Source organism: Heteronotia binoei, chromosome 21 (genome assembly GCF_032191835.1).
Source record: "Heteronotia binoei isolate CCM8104 ecotype False Entrance Well chromosome 21, APGP_CSIRO_Hbin_v1, whole genome shotgun sequence".
In the NCBI taxonomy this organism is placed as follows: Eukaryota; Metazoa; Chordata; class Lepidosauria; order Squamata; family Gekkonidae; genus Heteronotia; species Heteronotia binoei.
The window spans coordinates 72,491,224-72,517,145 of NC_083243.1; the positions used below are offsets into that span (position 1 = coordinate 72,491,224).

The 25,922-nt window shown below is 42.7% G+C and overlaps 1 pseudogene; it reads left to right on the forward strand.

The window, feature by feature from the left end:
- The first annotated feature begins 7,001 nt into the window (after positions 1–7,001).
- LOC132589589 (interleukin-1 receptor-associated kinase 1-binding protein 1-like) lies at positions 7,002–7,721 on the forward strand (annotated as a pseudogene).
- Positions 7,722–25,922: the final 18,201 nt, after the last annotated feature.

The window sequence follows — 25,922 nt, forward strand, 5'->3', positions numbered from 1 at the left end:
CTGCGACACACCAGCCCCCACCAGCAAGGCCGAGCTGCAGTTTTTCCTTGGCCCCTGAACTTTTATTATGCCTTCCTCCCCCACAAGGTGGCAGTGGCAGAGCCCCTGCATAGGCTGCTGGACATAAGGGCTCTGTGTGTTTGGGGTCACAGGGAAGCTGCCACTTTTCAGGCAGTCAAAGACATTTTAACATCGAACAGCTTTCTGGCACACTTCGACAAGTGGCTGCCCATCATTTTGGCCTGTGACACTTCCCCCTATGGATGGCCATGAGGTCCCGGTTGCCTATATTCAAGTATACTGCAGAAACCGGAGTGCAGCTATGCACAGATTGATAAGAAGGGTCTAGCTATCATAGCAGGGGGTTAAAAATTCCATGATTACCTCTATGGCTGGCCCTTCACCATCCTCATGGGCCATAAGCCCCTGTTAGGCCTATTTGCCCCCAACCACCAAACACCCCAGATGCTGTCGCCCTGAGTGTTGTGATGGCCCATCTTCCTTGCAGGGTACCAGTACGCCCTTCACTACCGCCCGGAGAAAGCGATGGGCCATGCAGATGCTCTGAGTCACCTGCTGCTGCCATTGGAGGTCCAAGATCCTGCCCTGACACACTAGATCCTGCTGCTGGAGTTCCTTCCAGACCGCCCAGTTCACACTAGAGACATTGTCCTCTGTTCTGTTAAGGACAAGACCCTCTCCTGAGTTTTGGACTGGGTGTGGAGGGGATGGCCCACTGGCCAGGTGGGCCCAGAATTTACAGCATTCACGTCCCACAGGGATGATCTCTCAGTACATAAGGGGTGTTTACTGTGTGGGAGCAGGGTGGTGGTGCCCCCAGTGCTGCAGCAGCAAGTGTTGCACAAGACCCATCTGGGGATTGTGTGAACAAAGGTGCTCACCCGCAGCTTTGTTTTGTTGCCCAGGATCAATAACGCGATGGAGTCTTGGGTTGCCAGATCCCAGCCCTGCCAGGAGACCTGACCCTGCCAGGAGTCCACACGCAACCCCTGGTCTCTCCTACATCTGGACTTTGAGGGGCCCTTCCAGGGACAAACTTTCTTTCTAATACTGGGCTCCCTTTTGAAATGGCTGGATGTGTTTCCCATGGCGTCTACCTCCTCTCAGTGGACTCTGCTGGGTTTTTGCTACACATGGCCTGCCAGACACTCTGGTCTCCAACAACGGAATGGTGTTCACTTTGGGGGAGTTCCAAGACTTTTGCACTCAGAACTTAATCAGGCATATCAGGTCTGCCCCCTTATCCTCCTGCCACTGCTTGCAGCAGAAAACAGGAGCTGGGGCCAGGGTATCCCCACCCACACCCATGATCTGGTAACCTTGGCAAAGGCAGAAGGCCTTCCCAAGAGAAATAAAACTGCTGTACAGGAACATATAGAGAAAGGCAGTCCATTAATTTTGTAGACCCCAGTTTATAAAGGGTTTTAAAGATGAGCACTAGCTTCCTGAATGGAACCTAGAATTTAACTAGCAATAGGGTTGCCATTCCTGCTCCTCCAGTACCACACCAGAAGCAATGTTGCTATATTGGAACAACACTTGTTTCTCCCGCATTTTTCCCCTGGGGCTGAAACAGCAAGGGCTGCCAGTGGGATATTTCCTGCCCATAGTGGGAGACATGGCAGCCCTAATTGGCAGTCAGTGAAGGACCTTCAGGATAACAGTGACACAGTTATGCTGGCTAGTCCTAGATAGGCTGCCACATTTTGCATATTGATGACATCTGCTCCAAAACTTCAGACAATCTCATTAAGGGACTTTAGAAGGACAGGAAATAACACAGGAAATAAGAAGACAGAGCCTTATGCCTAGGGTTGCCAGGTCCAGTTCAAGAAATATCTGGGGACTTTGGGGGTGGACCCAGGAGCAAGGTTGTGACAAGCATAATTGAACTCCAAAGGGAGTTCTGGCCATCTCATTTAAAGAGACCACACACAATTTAAATGCTTTCCCTCCATTGGAAATAATGAAGGATTGGGGTACCTTCTTTGGGGGCTCATAGAATTGGACCCCCTGGTCCAATCTTTTTGAAACTTGGAGGGTCTCTGCTGCAAATTTGGTGCCTCTACCTCAATATAGTCCCCCAAGCCCCAAATGCCCACAGATAAATTCTCTATTATACCCTATGGGAATCAGTCTCCATAGGAAATAATGGAGTGCCCAGCAGACATTCCCTCCTCCCCCCCACTTTGTAATGACCCTGAAGCGGGAGGAGGGCCTCCAAACCGAGCATCCCCTGCCCCACCTGGGCATTGGCAACCCTACTTGTTCCATACTCATGTCTGAATCTCCCAATGCAAAGTTTTAGTGATGATCTCATCCTTGCACCAAATGGCAACTATTATTAGCAAGAGTGCCACACAAGAGGCTTTAGGTTGGATGGAAAGAGAGGAGCTACTGCCGCTGTTTGTGCTGCATTCTATATCAATAGAGTGGGGCTCTGGGTTTCTAAAATCAGTCTCAGTGTTAGCCGCTGTAGCAAGGACTTTTCTCCTTATGTTTAAAGGCAAGCAGATGTCTCACTTGCATAACACATGATGCTGTGGTAGATGTTGTGCCTCTGCTACAAATTCAGCAACTAGAAGGGGGGGAAGTCCAAACATATATTACAATCAATGCACCTTGATTACTTTTCTGTCATTATGAATATATACAAAGGTCTCCCTTGGGTTTTTTTCTCTTTCTGTAAGCAGTATATTGACAAAAAGTACAGTATTGTCTACTCAGTGTATGATGTTTAATGTGGTCCCATTCATCCACTTCAGTTTTGTCTCAGTTAAAACCAGTTATGAAGGTTTAGACTGACTTCACCACCTAAGGTGACATATATGGAAAAGTCACTACCAGCTGACACAGAGTTGATAGCAAGGCCAACTTGTTCAAATGCCATGCTGTTGCTTAAGCTCTGGTGACAGTGACTGAAACTGGTGGAAAGCTCTCTGGGAATACTTTTACTGGACAACATGACAAGTTGAATTACAGCCATATAACAAGTTCTACTTAGTACAATAGCATTTAGACATTTGTTTTTGTCAGCTAAAAGTTATTGATTGATTGAGATGAAAGTATATTAAAAGACTCCATCCCAAAGAAATGGCATGTGTGCACTGGAGGAAACTTCACATATATCCAAATTTGGGTTTGCTAATTTTTGCTGCAGTAGTTCTGGCTGCTGAAGAGACAAGCCACTTCAGATGTAGGCTAGGGGCTTTCTTCTGTGGGGGGAGGGAGCAACTACAGATCTGATGAATGTGCTAGGCCATCCCTTTTCCATGTAATGCTATTGACTGATTTATGGACCATCATAGGAAGCTAAATTTCTACCTAAAATGCTAAAATGGGATACTTGCACAGAAATAATTCCATACAAATCAGATGTAAATTCTCTGGAAAAAAAATCTTGACAACTCCAGACATTCATTTTTAAATGTTTACTAAGGGGGGTTGAGGAAAAGAGAATGTAATGAAATGTTTTAATAAGTCAGTATGGTATTGGTGAGCTAAGAGTCTTCTGATGTAGAAGGCTGCTAATTAATTTAAAGGTAACTCAGAAGCCAGGTTTTATGTACTATCTCAGCTGAAGCAGTTAAAGAAAAATGGTGTATTTTAGAGTTCTACTAACAGTAGTAAATGTCAGTCTCTTGCAGGGATACAATATCTTTTTCTAACACCCAGGGCAGTTCTCATGTGAAAAACCCAACTCAAACACAAAATGAAGACATGTTACCTAAGCACAGTCAAGGGATTGTATTAAACTTCATAAATAATGCAGGCACCAGAAGATTAAAGCTACTGAGCAACTGTATGACAGGAAAGGCATGGTAGTAGTGCAGATTTACTATCACCTTTTAATTTGGAATGTGGGAACCCCCCCAAAATATATGAAGAAAGTCTTAGTGATGATGGATTAACAGGAAGTGGAACCTCTTTAAGGCAGGAAATCTACTAGAAAGCAAGCCCCATTGAATTCAGTAAGCCTGGTTCCTGGATAAATGTCTTTCTGATTAGGTTGTAAATAAGATTAAATCCAAAGGTTGTGGAAACTGAGTTGATGAAGTACATGTATCCTTTTTTCCAACATAAATTTATTTTTCTACCTTAATTGCATATTCAAGGGTCAAAAAATTCCATTGAGGTCAATTTAAAGTCAAAAAAGCAAGAAAATGCAAAAAAAAAAAAAGTCCAATTCTTTTCCTCAGTGACTCTTAGCTCTTAAAACATAAACGTAAGTATTTAGGCTTCTGAAAGGATAAAACTGACCTCAGTGTTACAGATCATTATTTACTGCCTAATGCCCTGATATTCACAAACAACTAAATAAAATAACAATTTATAAAAGCTAATTTTAATCTCAGCCTCCTCTCATATGTATTGTGTATTAAAAATACTCATTTAAGTGTAGCCAAATTGTTTTCACATTTCTATATTTCTCCTGGGTAATGAACTCTGGGTTGGGAAATTCCTGAAGATTTTGGTGATGGACTCTGGAAAGAGCAGAGTTTGGGAAGGAGGGAGCTCAACAGAGATGTGATGATATATAGAGTCTGATCCCCAAAGCAGTAATTTCTCTTCAGGGGAACTGGTCTCTGTATTCTGGAGATCAGTTGTAATTCCAGAAGATCTCTAAGCCTCACCTGGGAGCTAACAATCAAGAGAGATTCACGGTGCACAAGTTATAAGCATAAACAAAAAGCTGTGAATATAAATAACTAATCAACTATATTGTCTATTTAAGGAGCCATATATCTGATAATTTACAACCATACACTTATCAGAAACACAGGAGAAATAGCTCTGACTCAATAAAGTGCATATTATGTATTTTTTTTTCTTCCTGATGTGGTGAATAACAACAGTTTCCAACTCCTTAGAGAAAAAACTGCTTATGCTGAACCAGTAAAGTTTGAATAAAGGGCTCCAAGCTTCAAAAGAATGTAATACTTGTTCAATGATTTTCCCAAATGGAATGGACATCAGTAAGCCTCTGACGAATACTGTGACTTCTGAACTCGTTTCTTGCTAGTACTTCTTCAGAGAGGTATAATATAAGTCCATATCTATGATAACAATACATTAAAAGGTCCATATCCAAACCATATAATGTTAATACAAAACAAAGAAACAGCATTCATCACTTCAAAATAAGCAGCACCATCTCAAGCACCAATCTTCAGAGAAGATTAGTTCGATAGAGCTATGCACATACCCAAGGCTTTTCTTGTAGCAGGATTCCTTTGCATATTAGGCCACACACCCCTGATGTAGTCAATCCTCCAAGAGCTTACAGGGCTCTTAGTACAGGGCCTACTGTCAGCTCCAGGAGGATTGGCTACATCAGGGGGTGTGGCCTAATATGCAAAGGAGTTCCTGCTACAAAAAATGCCCTGCGACATACCACTGCTATATGCAGTCAGTCACACCTGTGCTAATTCTTAAAGCAATACAACACAATGCAAAGTGTGATACAGTGTATAAGACAGAACATACAATAGGTAGACATAACAAACATGTCTTACAGATAACAAACATAATCAATAGCAGACTTAAAACCCACAGGTGCCATGGAATTAAGTTTGAAGATTCAGAAGCTTGTTTTTTGAAGAAGCACTCTAAGTGCATCCTGATTGTTATTAGAAACATCCTGATATTTGTAGATAACACAACATTTCATATTGTCTATAGAATGCTGTTCAAACAGGAAATATTCCATGATAGGAGCCTCTAGATCTGGGGTGTCAAACATGTGGCCTGGGGGCCGAATGAGGCCCCTGGAGGGCTTCTAACAGGCCCCCAGGCAACTGACTGTCATCTACTGAGCCAAGACTCATTTCCTTCTGCCTCTTTTTTCCCTGGGGAAGGAAGGGAGGAAGGAAAGAGTCAGAACTTTCTTTGCCCAGTTCCTTGGATCCTATGGGAGAGATACAAAGAAAGCACTTTTAATACCAACTATTGCTAACATTTTAAGTATGTTTTAAGGGTTTTTTAAAAAAATTAATTGTGTTTTCTGTGTTCTTTATAAAGTTCCTATCTTTGCTCCTAATCTTAAATAGGTATACACATGGTCTGGCCTGGCCCGGCCCAACCTGACATGGCCCAGCCCAACAGGGTCTCATTTATATCAGATCTGGCCCTCATAACAAATGAGTTTGACACCCCTACTCTAGATCCTGGTTATGAATGCAAGACTGGTGTTCTAAAATCCTTTCACCAAACAGGTAGTACTTCCCACATAGACATGGCAATGCCCACATACCACCACTTATACATAATAACGCATGTTGCAGTTACTGTAGAACTTTAAAGGGATCTTAACTGTGCCATCAGGGTGTACAAACTCTTTAGTTCAGCTTCCCACCTGGAAGCTGGCAATTCTATCAGACATCCTAAGTTTCCAAAGCTCTTCAAAAAAAAAAATAGGATGTAAACTGCAAAGTGTGATTCTAAAATAAATATGAATACTATAGAATGTTTTTGTGAACCTATTAGATCTCTGATTTGTATTGTTTCCAATGTAGGTTGTACTTTATTTTTTTAAGTTAAGAAAATATGGGAAATTAAAGAAAATGCACACAACTGCTGCTAATAAGGAAGGCTGCAGTCCCTAGGATGAAGTCAAAGAACTACTCTGAGGTAAGTAATTGAGAAATAAGTAAGGACATGTAACTACCTGCTGGGTCAGCTCATGGTTTGCTCCAAAGTTGTGGTTTTCAGAGTTAGAAGGGCTCCTATTACAGGGCCTACTGTAAGCTCTTGGAGGATTGGCTACATCAAAGGTGTGTGGCCTAAAATGCAAAGGAGTTCCTGCTACAAAAAAGCCCTTTATTTAAATATTCACATACTCTCATTTGCAATACTGACAAATTGCCACCTTGATGGTTAAATGGCAACAGTGCTATAAAAGCCATAAAATAGCTGTGAGGATAGTGCAGCATTGGTTGCCATGGTGCCCTAATGTTTTCTCTTTCCTTCTCCTTGTCAAGATGCCATTATCATGCTGTCCAGCATGAGTGTTTGCAGAGTTGGTCCCTCCACCTGCCAGGACAAATTTACCTGGAAAACAATTTACCTGGAATCTAAAAAGGAATTCCTGAGTTTTTGCAGTCAGTTGACAGGGAAGTTTTATGACCATGGAGATAACTGCCTGCCTGGATCAGTTAAAGGTCACCATCCACTCAAGAAACAAGAACCAGAGGGCTATGCAACATGAAGCAGCACCTCTCCAAGATTGGACTACATTGCCCAGACTGCCCAAATGAAGAGGCATCTTCAAGGAAAATATGGCCATAACAAATAACTTCAATAGAATAGATAATCCTTATAATGCAGATATCTGCATTACATTCAGTGGTCTGGGTAAAATGCAAGATGTTTGTAACTTTCTTGTTGAGAAACTAGACAATTCTGTTCTCATCAGCCCACCTCACTCTTCCCATGCAATACAGACAACAGATGCTCTTTGACATCAGGTATAAATTGTTGCTATTGGGAGTGTACACCACTAAGTCCAAGTCTGCCAGCTATTTGGGCAGTCACTGGGGAAACATTTCCTAATAAAGAAAGAAGAGATAGAGGAATGAGAAGGCCACCTAGAAAATAATCCCACCCCCTCAGAGTTTCCATTGAGTTTCCAGCAGAGTTTCCAGTATAGACTCCTAAGTGCTATGATCTGTTTCCTCAAAGATGTTTGCTGTCAAGAATAAGAATTGATTTTATACCCTGCCCTTCACTACCCAAAGGAGTTGGCTTACAATCACTTTCCTTTTCTCTCCCCGCAACAGACACCCTGTGAGATATGTGAGGCTATGACAGCTCTGAGAGAACTGTGACCGACCCAAGGTCACCCAGCTGGTTGCATGAGGAGAACTGCAGATTCAAACCTGGTTCATATTGCAGTCTGCTGCTCTTAACTACTCACAACAGCTGGCTCTCAGAGAGGAAAAAAGGAGAAAACGAGCAATTCTTTTATTACAGATTTTATTACTAAAGGAGTGATTTAAGATTCTTTCTTTTAGGGAAGAAAGGTTGTTTCAGGAAGTGCAACTCGATTTCTACTGTTAAAAACATTAAAGGGACAAAGGTAGCAAGGAACCATGTTGTTTATTGTGCTGCAATTGCATTGGGGGTGGATAATGTGCTTGATCACATCCCTTTTGAATATACAGTGGAAGTGAAGAATAGGTTTAAAGAACTAGAGTTGATAGACAGAGTGCCTGAAGAACTATGGACGGAGGTTCGTGACATTGTACAGAAGGCAGCAATCAGCACCATCCCAAAGAAAAAGAAATGCAAGAAAGCAAAGTGGCTGTCTGATGAGGCTTTACAAATAGCTGAGGAAAGAAGAAAAGTGAAAGGTAAAGATGAAAAGGAAAGATTCACCCAACTGAATGCAGATTTCCAGAGAACAGCAAGGAGAGATAAGGAGGCCTTCCTGAAGGAACAATGCAAAGCAATAGAGGAAAATAATAGAATAGGAAGAACAAGAGATCTATTCAAGAAAATTGGAGAAATCAAGGGAACGTTTCGTGCAAAGATGGCCATGATAAAGGACAGAAATGGTAGGGACCTAACAGAAGCAGAAGAGATCAGGAAGAGGTGGGAAGAATACACAGAAGAATTATACAAAAAGGATCTCAATGTCCCGGACAACCATGACAGTGAAATCGATGATCTTGAGCCAGACATCCTGGAGTGTGAAGTCAAATGGGCTTTAGAAAGCATTACTAACAACAAAGTGAGTGGAGATGATGGTATCCCAGTTGAGCTATTCAAAGTCCTAAAAGATGATGCTGTTAAAGTGATGCACACATTATGTCAACAAATTTGGAAAACACAACAGTGGCCACAGAATTGGAAAAGATCAGTTTATATTTCAATCCCAAAGAAGGGTAATGCCAAGGAATGTTCAAACTATCTCACCATTGCACTCATTTCACATGCCAGCAAGGTCATGTTAAAGATCCCACAAGCCAGGCTTCAGCAGTATGTAGATCAGGAAATACCAGAAGTTCAAGCTGGGTTTTGGAGAGGTAGAGGAATTAGAGATCAAATTGCCAACATTCACTAGATTATGGAGAAAGCACGAGAATATCAGAAAAACATCTATTTCTGTTTCATTGACTATGCTAAAGCCTTTGATTGTGTGGATCACAACAAACTGTGGTAAGTCCTTAAAGAGATGGGAGTACCAGACCACCTCACATGTCTCCTGAGAATCCTGTATAAGGGTCAAGAAGCAACTGCCAGAACAGGATATGGAACAACTGACTGGTTTAGAATAGGAAAAGGAGTTTGACAAGGATGTATATTGTCACCCTGCTTATTTAATTTATATGCAGAGTACATCATGCGGAATGCTGGTCTGGAAGAAGCACAAACTGGAATTAAGATTGCCGAGAAAAACATCAACAACCTCAAATATGCAGATGACACTACTCTAATAGCAGAAAATGAGGAGGACCTAAAGAACCTCTTGTTGAGGGTGAAAGAGGAGAGCACAAAAGTAGACTTGAAACTCAACATCAGCAAAACTAAGATCATGGCATCTGGCCCCATCACACCTTGGCAAATAGAAGGGGAAGACATGGAAGTAGTGAAAGACTTCACATTTCTGAGATCCAAGATCACTGCAGATGGTGACTGTAGCCATGAAATTAAAAGATATTTGCTCCTTGGGAGGACAGCTATGGTGAACCTGGGCAGTATAATAAAAAGTAGAGACATCACCCTGCCAACAAAAGTCCATATAGTTAAAGTGATGGCATTCCCAGTAGTAATGTATGGCTGTGAGAGCTGGACCTTAAGGAAGACCGAGTGCAGAAGAATAGATGCATTTGAGATTTGGTGCTGGAGAAGACTCTTGAGAGTCCCTTGGACTGCAAGAAGATCAAATCAGTCAGTCCTAAGGGAAATCAACCCAGACTGTTCCCTGGAAGTTCAGATGCTGAAGCTGAAGCTCAAATACTTTGGCCACCAAATGAGAAGGGAGCACTCCCTGGAGAAGATCCTGATGCTAGGAAAGGCAGAAGGCAAAAGAAGAAGGGGACGGCAAAAGATGAGATGGCTGGACAGTGTTACTGATGCAACAAACATGAATTTGAGCAGACTTCAGAGGATGGTGGAAGACAGGAAAGCCTGGCGTGACTTTGTCCATGGGGTCGCAAAGAGTCGGACTCGACTGTGCGACTGAACAACAACAATGTGCTAGTCAAGCACAGATTTCATGTCTCCCTTTTTAAGGTACTGATGGCTTGTGTAAATAATACACCTAGAATTGTAGGCAGGTAAGTTTATCCATCTCTGTGTTATGCTAGAGGTAAGCTGCTGTTCCCTCAAGCAGTCTCCTGCCCCTTTTTAATGTGTCAATAATTGTTGTTGATGAGAAGTTGGCTTTTAGCTACTCAGATGGTAAACTCAGCAATTGCCTTGCCAGAGGGCAGGGCTCTGGGGAGAGCAGAGCTGCTGTTTCTAGTCCATTTCACTCCCCTCCAAGCTCACTGAGGGCAAAACAGACCAGAAGCTGCAGGGTGGCTTCCCTTTCTTTCCCTAGCTTGACATACACCTAGGAGACCAGTTTACCAGGGCACCTGCTTTGGAGGGGCTGTAACTTGCTCCCCCCCCCCCCCAATCCAATTCACACCAAACTTGGAGACCATGCAGAGGAGAGTCCACTGAAGAGTTTGTTACAAGTTTGGCATATCTAGCCCACTCGGGGGGGGATTCTATACCTTCCCGAACTGAATGAACTGATGGATCATGAATCATTCAGGAAATTTAAAATGAAATCAACAAACTGGGCAACCCAACAAACTATGAAACAAAATGAACCACCATTTTTGTGTTCCATGCTATAACAGCGCACCTCACGGTCTCACTGGATCGCTTCTATATGCGGCTTATGGCTACCCCAGCCCCTCTTCAGCCTCAGTTCTTCCTCTTGAATTTTACCTCACAGCTATGGAATGCAAGGGGTGGGTGTAATATGAATTTCTCACTACTAGTCTCTTCGGGGGTTTGTTTGCTTTCAGATGGATATAGAACTCAATAGGTAGGTAGGGGACCACAGCAGCTCCGGTAGTTTTCACAATATACTGGCACCAGAGAACTTTAAAGTAAACCACAGAAATGTATTAACGTACACACACTGTCTTCAACTGGGGAATGGGAAATATATATACATGGGATATATTGTATCTCAAGCAGTTAACATTTCTTCGTAGTTCAGGCTTTATAATATCTAGTTCACTTAGGTCTCTCAGGTTTCACAGATCATATAAATTTCAATCTCCAACACTATTCCGGGTTGGTCTCTTGGGTATAATGTGCCAAGTGCCTTAAGTTGACCGGTGTCTCTTCTCCCAGCCCTTCAGACTCCTAGACCCACATCTTTCCCTCAGCTACCTCTTTAGCTCTTAAGAGAATTGTCTCTGTGTCTGTGACCTCTCAGGTCTTTTACTGTGACTCTCCTTTAGTCACACACAGCCCCGAAGACTCTCCTCAGCTCCTGTCTCAGCTCCTTCTCAGACCAACTGCTCTCTTCAGCAGTCTCCCTCCGACTCTCTCTGACACTAACTGCCCTCAGCCGTTACCTGTCAATCACCTCTGAGAATTCCAAGCACTCTGGCCCCCACCCTCAGGTCACCTGACGCAGGCTCTATACGTCCTTAGTTTTTTTGTTAACGCATTCATTACCATCACACATGCCCATCCCTACTTAAGAACACTGACTTTGGAATACTCCCAAAGTTGACAGCATACTTGCTAGCTCTCCTTGGAAAGTTCTTTCCACCACTCTCTGATGCACATCTTTAAAAAGTACCAGATTTCATAATTGCATGGAAGAAAGCACCCTTTGACCTGGAAAACAATGCATCTTCTACCATAAGTGTAGATGCTCTTTGAATATACTCAGTAGGAAAGGAAATGAACCCAGCACATGTTTAGATTAAATATTTATTACTACCAGGGCTTTCTTTGTAGAAAAAGCCCAGCAGGACCTCATTTGCATATTAGGCCACACCCCCTGGCACCAAGCCAGCCGGAACTGCATTCCTGTGCGTTCCTGTGCAAAAAAAGCCCTGATTACTACCCTTACTTAATCCAGAATTGTAGCCTAACAGTGAATATAAGCTCCAGGGCTGATTCCATACAATTCCTTTACTCCAAGCTCTTCCATGTTTCCCAACTCCATTTAACTATTCATGAGGTCTATTGCATTATTGTCAGGGTGGCATCTCATGCTACCTATTTTATTTGTTCCTATCAGGAAGAAATGTTTTTAGCTGCATATTGTATTGCCATGGGTTTTTCCCCCTGTTTTTAACAACATGCTAATATCAGGATATCAGTATAAATACACATGCAATTGTCAGTTAATATTATGGTATGATTTTCACAGTGCCTGAGGCAATGGATCAGGATTGTCAGAAGGAAAAATAACGCAGGAAAAAAAATAATGCATAAAAAAGGCATTTCCACATTTTTCTTCCAGAGCCATGACACCGAATGGGCTCATTATCAACACGTGGTCCCCTACAATTCAGCATGAATAATCTCTCTTTCTTTCATACACACACACACACACTTCTGTACAGCACCATACATATGCACTTACAAAGAAAGCATGTGATATTAAAGAAAACTTGCATTTAAGTACACAAATCACTCCAAGGGCCATTAGAGATGGTGTAAACAGTATATGATATTCCATAGGCTCAAGCTCTACCAATGATGTAACGCGGGATAATTCAAGAGGCAGCAGCACCAGTACTGCTCTTGAAGCTTTGAAATAACTCTAGACAGTGATCACATCAAAGATTGCATGGGTCCATGCTGTGGAATTTCTTTACAATCTACAGGAATAATTGATTAAAAGTCTTAGGTTTGTATATAACAGCAGTTAGATATTTTCATGTCCAGTGCACTGTGGAAGAAGGGGAAGGAAATTCCTGACAATTCTTAAGATGATTTATCATACTTGAATCCTATTGACTGCCACATGAGAATCTCATGTGCTTGCGATTTGCTTATATGCACATATGGTAGGAAGTTTTCATTTGTAACATCTTACATATGCACCAAACTACATGCGTGGAGGATTATCACATCTATATATAGAACAATGTAAATTCCTGCACAGTATTGACATTGGTGTTGGAATTTTATCATCCATGAAGCAATCCTCATAAAGATAATTTTGACTCATGTAAGCATGCTCTACTGTGAATAGAATTACCTGACTGTCAGTCATGTTACTTTAAAACACCTATGTTGCAAAAGCCATACGTGTCATTATAGATTTAGCAGTACTAGCAACATCCTCTTTTGTTAAACAAGGAGGCAATATGACTAATTAACACTCACTAGGGAACCTGAATAATGATCCCTCTCTCTTTGGAGAGCCAATTACCCCAAATATTCACATTAGCTACTTAGTGCTTCTTTGAAAGAAATGTCTTGATTTCTTCTTTTCTTTTTAATTTAAAGCATTATATAACATGTAGCATCACATTATTAAAATGTTATGTCATATCCTGACAGGAAACAGCTATGGGTATGTTGAATAGACTGGGAACTAAAAATCTGCTGAAATTAACAAGAAAGCCAACTTTCCTTGGCAAAGGAAGCTTGGGTGATATCTCTAGCTCCTCATATCACTGGGGAGAACAAACTGGAACAAATCAGTCTGCCACAGTGTGTCACTATTGCATCTCACTGAGACACAGGACAAATCACTGAGAGAAGGCATACAAAATGCCTACATACCAAATACCTTGACTGATTTATCCATGTGAAAATGTACTATTTAATGTTTACTGAGAAAGTTCTATGGAAAGCATTCCCTAGGATTTCCCCACAAAGAATCCTATCTCTGTTATATTGATTGTTGATATTGTAGGTGTTGGGGAACATGATGATAAAGCACATGGTGATAAAACATGCAGACACAGGTTGGACTCAGATTCCAAAGGCTGCATAGAAACCTGTTAATACAAACTAAAGACTAGTGTTACTACACCTTCATTTGATTGATTGATTGATTGATTGATTGATTGAGCTTATATCCCACTCCTTTCTCCACAAAGCAAGGCTCAGGGCAGCATCCAATGGTATACAATAAGATCAACATTTTGCAATTTTAAAATCCAAATTTTACAAATTAAAAACCTAACAGTCAGCCTATGATGTCAGATGGCACCTGAAGAGGCAGTCAGTACAGAGAAATTTGTGGCCCAACAGTAACTGAAAAAATGAAGCCTTAGGGGGGAAAGTGCAAGGAAGGAGGAAAAGGAAGAAAAAAAGAAGGGTAAGGTCAAAACAAGGAGGAGCAGGATAATGATAAATAAGACAAAAAGGGTGGAAGGAGTGAAAATGGATAATAAGGAAGGCTGGAGAGGGAGAGGTCAGCTGATCTCTCCAACCATCACGGTCCTCAACCATATGCCCAGTAGAACATCTTGCTCTTACAGGCCCTGTGAAACTGAAACAAGCCCCACAGGACCTCAGTCTCACTAGACAGAGAGTTCCACTAGGTTGGTGCCAGAGCTGAAAAGGCCCTTGTCCTGGTTGAGGGCAGTCAGACTGTTTTGGGGCCAGGGATTACCAATAGGTTGTTACCAGAGGAAGGGATATATAGAGAGAGGAAGTGCCATAGATATGATGGTCCCAGACCTTTTAGGGCTTTAAAGGTAAGTACCAGAACCTTGAACCTAATTTGGTACTTAGTCTGGAGCCAGTGCAGCTGCCAGAGCACAGCTTGTATAATGTGCTCTCAAATGGGTCCCAGTATGGACCCACACCACCACATTCTGGACCAGTTGAAGGTTCCAGAGCAAATTCAAGAGCAGCCCTTCATAGACTGAGTTACAGTAGTCTAATCTAGAGGTGACCATTACATGGGTCACTGTGGCCAAGTCAGCATGGGACAGGTAATGGATCAGTTAACAGGCTTGGCAAAGATGAAAGAATGCTGTCCTGGCCATATTTTTTACCTGAACCTCTAATGGGGGGGGGGCATCTAGGATCACATCCAAACTCCTGGCGGAGGATGATGGTACTAACTGTACTCCATAAAGAGTGGGAAGCTGAATTCCCGGCCCTTCCCACCTGCCCTAGCCACAGGACCTCCATCTTAGATGAGTTCAGCTTCAGCTGGCACTGCAACTGGCCAGGTCTTCTAGGACAAGTATCTGTCCATCCACTAACAGATACAGCTGGGTGTCATCTGCATATTGATGACATCCTAACCTGAAACTCCTGACAAGCTGGGTGAGAGGGTGCATGCAAATGTTGAACAATATTGGGGAGACAATCACCCCCTGAGGGACACTGCACACTAATGGGTGTTGCAATGAGACCCTCTCTCCTAGTGCAACTCTTTGTCCCCACCCTTGGAGAAATGACTGCAGCCATTGAAAGACTGTCCCACATAATCCAGTGAGTCAACAAATCATCATTAGCAATGTCAAATGCTGCTTAAAGATCTAACAACAGCAGCAATGCAGTCCTGCCCTGATCCAGTTGCCGAGGAGATTGTAAGGGCAACAAGCACTGTCTCCATCCCATGGCCATGTCAAAAGCCAGACTGGAATGGATTCAAGTTAGATGTGTCCTCCAGGAAAGCCTACAGCTGTGACAGCCCCTTGGCAGGGACATAAAAGATCTAATTACCCTAATCAAACTAGGCAAGAACTTGCAGATGCAATGGAGGCTGCTTAGTAAGCTTTATTTGTGACCTTTACCGCCATCTCATAGGATCTCATAAACATCCTGTAAGATGTTCTTGTAGCCTCATCTGGAGTTTGCTCTAGTTGTGTAAGCTCTCACTTCATCTCCCTTAGCTCTGAGGTATACCAAGGTGCTAATTCGGAGTGAAAGTAAAGAGGATGTCAGGATGCAATATTGCTGATGGTCTTCAAAACACGATTATACAGTCTTCTGTCACCTCATCTTAACAAGTTATCAGGGATGTCAGATCCCACAGAGCATTCTGGAAACCAATTGGATCCATAAATCTCTGTGGATGAGCATAAATTTGCTCACTGCCTATGCAGGGGGGAACTGACACATCCAGATGGGCCTTCAGGGCAGCATGGTCCAACCATGGCACTCTATCCATAGAGATCCGACCAATGTTCACACCCACCACAAAGATTAAATCTAGGGTGTGGCCTGCATGATGTGTGGGACCTGATACAACCTGGGAGAGTTTAAATTCATTCATGGAACATGTGTGCAGGTATCGTCTGACTTATCAAAAACACCCATATTTCTGAGTGGTCAAGGAGATTGACTTTAGCCATTTAATTGAGGTGCATTTGTACACACATAAGTATGTAATCAGAAACAATAAATTGCCACTTCTTCACAGGATATAGAAACCATTCAGTTAGCTTTTAAGCAGCTGTAAAATCTCTGATTATCTGAATCCAGCATCTGAGTTTCTAAGGAAATTACCTATTTAATTCACAACAGTAGTTACACTGTCAGGGCCAGGTTTTGAGAGCCAGGCTTTGGGGTGAAAGTCCAGGGCCCTTGCATATGACAGATGGAGCCCCCAAGTAGATTCTAATTTCACATAATAAATATATCTAATCCTCAAAATGGCTAAATCCGTGGATACTTAAATCTGGAGATGGAACCATGAAAAGAAAGAAAAATCTGAAATCTTAAAGAAAGGGGTTTAACACTCCCCAATAATCGAAGCAGCACCTGTACCTTTAAGAAATGAATGCCATCCTTCAAATATTCATGTAGAGATGGGCACGAACTGCATTTTTGTGGTGCTTGCCTTAGTTTGTAACTGCTGTGAGAGCCCTCTCCAGCCCCACCCACCTCACAGGGTGTCTGTTGTGGGGGAGGAAGGTAAAGGAGATTGTGAGCCGCTCTGAGACTCTTCGGAGTGGAGGGCGGGATATAAATCCAATATCTATCTATCAATATCTATCTAACCATGAACCAAATCATGTACCAATACAAACTGGGAGGCTGGTTCACAAAGCAACCATTTCGTATCATTTCATGAGCCACTTAAAGTTTAAAGACCTGCTTTGTGCACCCTGTGGTTTTTTACTATTATTTTGTTGTACTGCTTCATATTGTTTTGATTTTAATTGAGCCCATTTTGGGAAAGGACAGAATATAAATTAACCCAGGCCTCAGATTCAGCAGGAGCTCACAGGAGCACAGCTCCTGGACCTTTCTGATGGCTCCCCACTTCCTCCCCACCTACCTTGTCCATTGAATAGTAGGTGCAGCTGCATATCAATCCCTGGATTAGGAGAGTGGACAGCCAGCCATCAGGGGCTTTGCCACACCTCCAGCAGCCCTCATTAACCCCTGGAGACGCCTATGCTACCCTTTCTCCATTTCTTATGTGATTTTGGGTGGTGGGTGGCTTGCTAACCTTTTGACTGAGGGGAGGGGCAGCCCAGGAGAGGCTCAGGTGAGCAAGGCCTGCTTGGACTGACTGGCTCTCTAGCCAGCCCAAGCAAGCCTTGCTCGCCCAAGGCTCTGCTTTCTTGCATCAGGTTGCTTTTGACTGGGGGGGGGCATATGCTAATGATTTATGCTAATGAGCTCCACCACCTATTTTTCTACAAAATGACCCTTGAATTAACCAAATAAACAAACAAATAAAGCAGGGTTTTCCAAACAAAAAGCCACAGGGAACAAAAAGGGGTTTCCAAATAAGCTGCTTTTTTGTGAAGAGCTGTGAATGGCACCAAAATTTATCAAAGTTCATGGTGGTTCTTTAGTTTGTAAACATCACTTGGTCAACCACAAACAGGCAAAAATTCATTATGAACTTTAATTCATAATGAACTGAGTCTGTCAGGGGAGGGCAGGATATAAATCTGATAAATAAATTCATTAGCCAATTTGTGCCCATCCCTATATTTAAATATTCTAGAAATGAATGCTAGCCTTCAAGCCTTGGCTTCTGTCAATAAAAAGCAAGAGGAGAGACAGGGATGTTTGCTGGCTGTTTTGTTCCTTGAGGAAGGCCTGATTGATGCCATGTGACTTGTATGACTCACCCAGCAGCCATCCCACTAGCAAGATACACTAGAGTTTCAGATTAGGAACTGAGAGACCCAAGTTTGAATCACCAGCGTGCCACTGAAGCTCACTGGGTAACCTTGGGCCAGTTACGCATTCTCAGGCTACCTCATAGGGTTGTTGTGAGGATAACAGAGAGGAAAGGAGAATAATGTAAGCTGCTTCAGGTTTCCATTGTGGAGAAAGGTAGGATATTGATGAAGTAAAAATAAATAAATAAATATAGCTGAAGGGAGGGGCAAATGAAAGATAGATTGGAGAGTGGGAAAGAGAAAAGTATATGAGGATTGCTAGCAGGAAGGAAAGAGGAAATAGTGTAGGCAAAAATATATAGGGGAAAGGGAGGTGCCCCCAAGTCCACCATACAATTGGGCCTGACTTGGCAACCACCACTGCAGAACTGGGCCATAGTTTTCCTAGACCGAGGTTGCCAGGGGGAGGGAAGGAGGAGGGCAGAAGACAAGGGGAAGATAGAAGTAGTTTTGCTGGAAAGTGGGAAGGACAGAAGGATGCAGGTAAGGGGAAGAGGTTAAGGGGGTTTCAAATGAAAGAGGAAATACTGGGGGAGGAGAAAATAAGATGCCCTCTGCAAGTCTTTTCAGTTCCTTTGCTTGTTACTCCATAAAACCAGTTTAAAACTGCCTAACTGCACAATGGCCTTTGACAATTTGCAGCACAGTCCTAAACTGAGTTCTTCCTACCATTCCTCCTGCAGCAAAGGAAGCATAGGAAAGACCTTGAGCAGCTCACAGCTAAGAACGTAGTGATAGGTACTTTTATCCAGCAAACCAGGATAAAAGCAAAGTGAATCAGCTGAGGAAGTTCATTCTTGTTTCCAGGTGCATGGTCAGAGGAGGGAGAAGCACAAGGGTCTATGGCATGCTTTATATCTATACCACAGCCCTTCCCCTCCCTGAGAAAAATCTGCAAAAAGTAGGAAATTGCTCAGTTCATTTGCATCAGAGACCCTTGAATCAATGTAAGTGAGAAAAGAGATAGCCATGTTACATTAACTGAGACATGGCATAAGTAGGGCAGATCCATATTGCAAATTATGGGGGAATCACACTTTGACTGTCTTGTTCCTCCATTGGGAGGTCTGTCTCATGTCTTCAGATTCAAACCATGGGTTTACTAACCTTATTGAACTCAAAATGGATAATATTATTTTCCACTTTCTTGGGAACAAAAAACAAAACCACTAGGAAATATGTAAACTGTATTCTTCTTTACTCATGTCATTTCTGCATTTCTTCATGAAATCTCAACTTTAAGAGAGCCATTTCCTATTTAAATAGGTAGTTTTTCTTTGTGGAAAAAGTACACATAAGCATAGGCTTCCCAACCCTCCCGCCCTGGCGGGGGACCCCAGGATTTCCAGCCTCTTCCCCCGCTCCCCAAAATAATGGAAGTGGGGGGAAAGGGGGGAAACGGCGCCCATCTCGGAGGACCCAGACTCGCGGAGCGAGCGATGCCGCTGCGCTGCTGCCGCCTTTTCTCTGCTTCACTGTAGCTACGGTGAAGCGGAGAAGAGGAAAGCCCCTCCCCCGACTGGGCGGTTCCTCTAGATGGCGGGAGAAGCACCTTCCTCCCACCACCCCCCGCCATGGCATTTCTGCCCTTCTTGTTGCTGGTTCCGGCCCTCCTCAGTTTCCTTTTCACCTTTGGGACCGGTGTGGAGCTGATCCACTTCCTTTCTGTCCGCTGTTCGTGCAGCAGCAGCAGCCTGCGGGAGCTGGCGCTCCCCAACACAGAGCCGGTGCAAGTCCTCACGGGGAGCGGGAACAAGGAGGGAGTGGGGGGGGGAGAGAAAGCAGCGTGCAAAGCCGAAGGCGACGCGTCTGCCTTCCTGAAACTTTTTCGCTGCAGGTAGCCTGCAGTTGTGCTGGAGGCCACTTGAAACGGGGGGAGAGGAGCCAGTCTGTCTCTTAAGACCCTACCCCTCTCCCCCCGTTTCAAGTGGCCTCCAGCACAACTGCAGGCTACCTGCGGCGAAAAACTACCTGCTGAGTTGACTGGGCACCCTGCTCTGAACTTCAGTACTGGCCACGCTTACCTCCCCCCACACCCGCCCCAGCACCCGACGCCCCCCGCGGCCAGCCAGGCCTCGCTCCGCCGCACCGCAGCCGGCAGCCACAGTCGCCCCAGCACCCGACGCCTCCCGCGGTCAGTCCGCGGTGGGTCCGCACCCCCAACACAAGTCGGCCCACAGCGCCGCCCAGCAGGCCACACCCGAGCCGACCGCGCCGCCCCCGCTCCGACCGGCCACCGCAGGTAACCGCTTGTTTTTTCTCAGGAAAAGGTGAGGTAGAAAGCTCTCAGTCAATATTCGCCTTCCCCAACAGCAGCAACAGACGTAGGCAGCAGCAGGAAGTTTTTAGTGCATAGCAGAGGCGGCAGAAGGTGTTATTCAAGGCGTTATTCAAGGAGCATTAGCACCAAGCTCCTTGACTGCCGCCATCTTGGTTACTGGTTGTGTGCCGTCCCTTTAAATGTGATGGCCAGAACTTCCTTTGGAGTTCAATTATGCTTGTCACAGCCTTGATCTTGGCTCCACCCCTAATGTCTCCTGGTTCCACCCCCAAAGTCTCCTGGCTCCACCCCCAAAGTCCCCAGATATTTCTTAAATTGGACTTGGCAACCCTACATAAGCAATATATTCTTCTGCCACTCCACATAGCAGTATATCTGGAAATATGTTACTGGAGTTTCTGAAAAGATGCTTCCTTTAATATTTTTCCTAGCTCAAAATTTCATCAGCATCTGTCTCAGAACAAGGGATCTTTGATTCTTCTCCAGTTATTCTGCTTATCCAAGTAATTTCCATATCCTATTAAATTGTTTGCATGGAACAATTGACTAATAAATTAAGACTCTTCTTTTGCTGCTTGATTTCATTGCTGCTTTCATTGCTTCTGGATGATATTTCCTCATTAGTCACATCAGTGAGAAGATAAGAAGTTCTTCTCAGGGCTGGTCACCTTCAAGGCAAGAACATTCCAATCTGATTTGTAAACAAACAATTTTCTATTTATATTTTATGTCTCACTGCAATTCTGTGGAAGAGTTCAGCACATGCTGGGTAAATCTCATCCACAGAAACCAAGAACATTCTGACTTGATTGTGCCCACTGTTAATGTGACAATAATAGGTTACATGGTAATCATCTTGACCTGAAAGACAGCTAAGTATGACAGAGCATAGAAACTGGCAAAACAAGAAATCTCAAACAAAAGTATTACAGCTGAAAATATAAATGGCCTGCAAAATAGCTGCTTAGTTCCAGGCTGTAAGGCGACACTTCAGAATGATTTTCCTTTCAAATTTTCATCTATCTATGACTGAGGAAAGGAACTGATGGAGATTGACAGAGGAAATGGCACCAGGGTGACATGAAGCTGTCAAGGGGAAAAAATTAGCTTTAGACAAAGACTAGGCAAATATTTGGAATGTTCAACTTATGGATAGTCCTCAAGCCTCTGACTAATGAATGACCCACAAGGCCTTTTCTGCTCTCCTGCTGCTAATATAGAACATAGTCCATTTAGTAATACAGGAGATATGGAACACCTGCCAAATAGTTACTAAAAGTTTACCACTGCAAGGAGAAGGAATACTGCATTATTTAAATGTGTTAGTGTGCATTCCAACTAGCATAGACTAGTTCTTTTTCTGCCCTTTTCACCAGTCGTGATGTGCAGGGAAAAGCATTTAAACTTGTGACCCTTTACTGGTAGTCTCAAAATTACAGAGTAAATCTATGTGGTCTAGTGACTGCATGGATTTATTTTAGCAGTATAATCCTAAACAGAGTTTTGCCCTTCTAAACCATTCACTCCAATGGATTCAACTTTGTTTAGTTGTGAAGACATGAATTAATTAACTCTGTTCATTTGATCTCTTATTATCTCCAGCGCTCGTATGACATAAATAACTAATTTCACTAATTTTCCTAGATCCTTATACAATTTTTCTGACTCAAAAGGTTGTATAATGTACCAGCATGTATCCTTTCCATAAGAGGCATTATTCCATCATTTCATTTCTGTTGACTTCAACTTTCCCTCTTTTTTTGCTGACAAGTCATAGCTGACTCATGGCGACCTCAAAGGGTTTAAAAGGCAAGAGCTGTTCAGAGGTGGTTTTCCTTTGCCTGCCTCCTTGTCATGACCCTGGTATTCCTTGGTGGCCTCCCTTCCAAATACTGGCCAGGGCCAACCCTGCTTAGCTTCTGAATCTGACAAGATCAACTTGTCTGGGCTATTCAGGTCAGGACTGTGACACTCTGCCCTAGGTATATCAGTGAATCCTTTCCTTGGTTCATTAACAAATCCTGTCAAATATGTACACATACACAGTCATGCTACATTAGGATACAGTCTTATGCACACTTACTTGAGAGTAAACCCCACTCCACTGATTTCAGAGCATGTACATTCATTCAATTGGGCTGCACAAAACGTAAGTTCTCTTCAAACAGACATCAAAATAACATCACTTCTTTTGCAAGTGTTTTGAGACAAAATGATGTGCAATTGGGGGCACCAGTTAGTTTTAGATTACTATCAAATTGTTTTGAAGGCAATTTAGCAACTTAATAGTAAAGTTAATGGATATAGTGTTTTGCTCTTTCCAGTAGGTCAGCATAGCTGATGATGTGGTGTGTACAAACTGTAGGAATTACAGGTTAGTTGTTGTTCAAGGGGATAACATTCTCTCACTGCAGACTTTTGTTCATGAGAACTAAGAACAGAAAAGCAAGACAATTCAGTGCTGATTACTGCTATTGCTGAACTCACAGTCTCTGCCTCCTCAATCTTCACTGCTGCTTCTATTATCGTACTTGGCCCTGCAACCTTTCCTATTCAACTCAGTTACCTTTAAATTTGTCTCGGACAGACTTTCCCTGTTGGCACATGTGCCCTGAAGCATTCTATTACTTTCTGAGAGGCTGTTGACTTTCAAAGTCTTTTGGTTTACTTTCTTGTGTGAAACAGAGCACCAGAGTTTATTCAATATATTGCTATCTTGTATGAATCCCTATTGTGAGACCAGTAGGCCAAATACATTAAAATGGTGACTTTTTACTGGCTTAAATAATTTCCCTCCCTATAATCACCATTATTATTTCCATGTAGAAACTTACAAACATTTACAGATCTATTTGGAAAATTTGTCTATCAATCTGCCGGTCATTGTACTTTGGCTTGATTTAAATGTGACTCCAGTGAGGGAAAAGAGCTTCACCATGTCACTTTACACAGCATCTAATTTAAGCTGTGTTGCCTCTAGCTCAAAGCAGCAACTCATATGGAAGCTCATACCCTGCTACAAACGCTTAGGGCTCTTTAGCTTGGAGAAACGTCGATTGCGGGGTGACATGATAGAGGTTTACAAGATAATGTATGGGATGGAGAAAGTAGAGAAAGAAATACTTTTCTCCCTTTCTCACAATACAAGAACTCGTGGGCATTCCATGAAATTGCTGAGCAGAAAGGTTAAAACGGATAAAAGGAAGTACTTCTTCACCCAAAGGGTGATTAACATGTGGAATTCACTGCCACAGGAGGTGGTGGCGGCCACAAGCATAGCCACCTTCAAGAGGGGTTTAGATAAAAATATGGAGCAGAGGTCCATCAGTGGCTATTAGCCACAGTGTGTGTGTGTGTGACACAGAATGTTGGACTGGATGGGCCATTGGCCTGATCTAACATGGCTTCTCTTATGTTCTTATGTTCTTAAATGTTGTTAGTCTTTAGGTGCTACTAGACTCTTGCTCTTTTCTACTGCTATATTCATATCCAGTATAGGGATGCTCAAACACCTACTGGTTCAGTTCATGTTCTGCTCACTAGTCCTAAACTGGGAGTCTAAGCAGGAACCACTCATTGACTATGGCTGTTTTGCAAGTTATGGCAACTATTCCTTTCTAATGGTACTACACAGTGCAATTGGCTTTTCATGTATGTGTCCTAATGGAGTTCTAATAGAGATCTGCTTTTACCTCTTAGCTGCACTGCTGCTCTGATCAGCAAACAATTGTTTAAATGCACAGTTAAATCAGGTACAAATCATATAAATCAGTCATAAGTAAATGTGTGCTTTAAAATATCACACCATTGGGCGTTTGTCTAAGTAGTGCTTAGCAATATTAATGGTTGCTGATCTGTTTGGATCAGCAGCACTTTTGTGCATGTGTTGTTTTTCAAAACCCTGATACAAACCAATTCAGCAGACTTTCTAGTAATTTAGTGCCAAACTGGACTGAACAAATGAACAAATCACATCTGATGGATACATTTGAACATCCCTAGCCTGGTGTCTGCCTCTCAAAGAAGTCAGGAAGAAACATTTTGTCCACTCATCATAAAAAAAAATTGTGTTGATTGAATTAGTCTATTACTGCAAGATAGCTCTAACAATTCTAAATAGATTTACATTACATGGGTGTGTAGTGTAAGAGAGCCAGTTATGTGTAGTGGTTAAGAGCAGCAGACTCTAATTGGAGAAAAGGGGTCGATTCCCCACTCCTCCACATGTTTCTTAGAGAACAGGTGAGGTGCCAAAAGATTGACAAATGTTGTCCCCATCTTCAAGATGGGGAAAAAGGAAGATCCAGATAGCTACCAACCTGTCAGCTTGGCGTCTATACCTGAAAAAGTTTTAGAAGAAATCATCAGTAAGTGCTTGAATATTTAGAAAAGATTATCATGATTTCTAAGAGCCAGCATGGGTTTCTCAAGAACAAGTTATGTCAGACTAACCTTATCTTCTTTCTAGAGAAAGTTATTACCTTTCTGGATCAGGGAAATGCTATAGACATACTTCATTGAGATTTCAGTAAACTTTTGATAAAGTTCCACAAACTATTCTTGTTGACAAATTGGTAAAACATATTTTTGGATCCTTTTACTATTAGATGGATCTGTAACTGGATGACAGATCTAAAGAGTGCTTGTTAATGGTTCCTCATCCTCTTGGAGAGAAGTGACAGGTGCTGTGCCTCAATGATCTGTCCTGGGACCTGTGCTGTTCAACACCTTTATGAATGATTTGGATGAAGGACTAGAGGGAATGCTTATTAAATTTGCAGATGATACTAAATTGGTAGAGGTTGCAAATACAGTAGAAGTCAGAGTCAGGATGCAGGATGCTCTTGACAGGCTGGAAAACTGAGCTAAAACAGATAAAATGAATTTTAACAGGGATAAATGTAAAGTTCTACATTTAGGTAGGACAAAACAAATGCATAATTATAGGATGGGGGAGACTTGTGTTGGCAGTAGTTTGTGTGAAAAAGATCTAGGGCTCTTAGTAGACCATACACTGAACCTGAGTCAGCAGTATGATGTGGTAGCTAAAAAAGCCAATGCAGTTTTGGGCTGTCAACAGAAATCCAGATCATGTGAAGTGATGGTATTGTTTTACTCTGCTCTGGTAAGACCTCATGTAGAGTATTGTGTTCAGTTTTGGGCACCACAATGTAAGAAGGATATAGACAACCTGGAATGTGTCCAGAGGAGGGCAACAAAGATGGTGAGGGGTCTCGAGACCAAATCCTATGAAGAAAGCCCAAAGGAGCTGGGTATGTTTAGCATGGAGAGGAGGTGACTGAAAGGTGATATGATCACCATCTTCAAGTACTTAAAGGGCTGCATATAGAGGATGGTGCAGAATTATTTTCTGTTGCCCCAGAAGGTTGGACCAGAACCAATGGGTTGAAATTAAATTTCAGTTAAACATTAGGAAGAATTTCCTGACACAGCAGTTCCTCAATGGAATAGGCTTCCTTGGGAGGTAGTGGGCTCTCCTTCCTTGGAGGTTTTTAAGCAGAGGCTACATG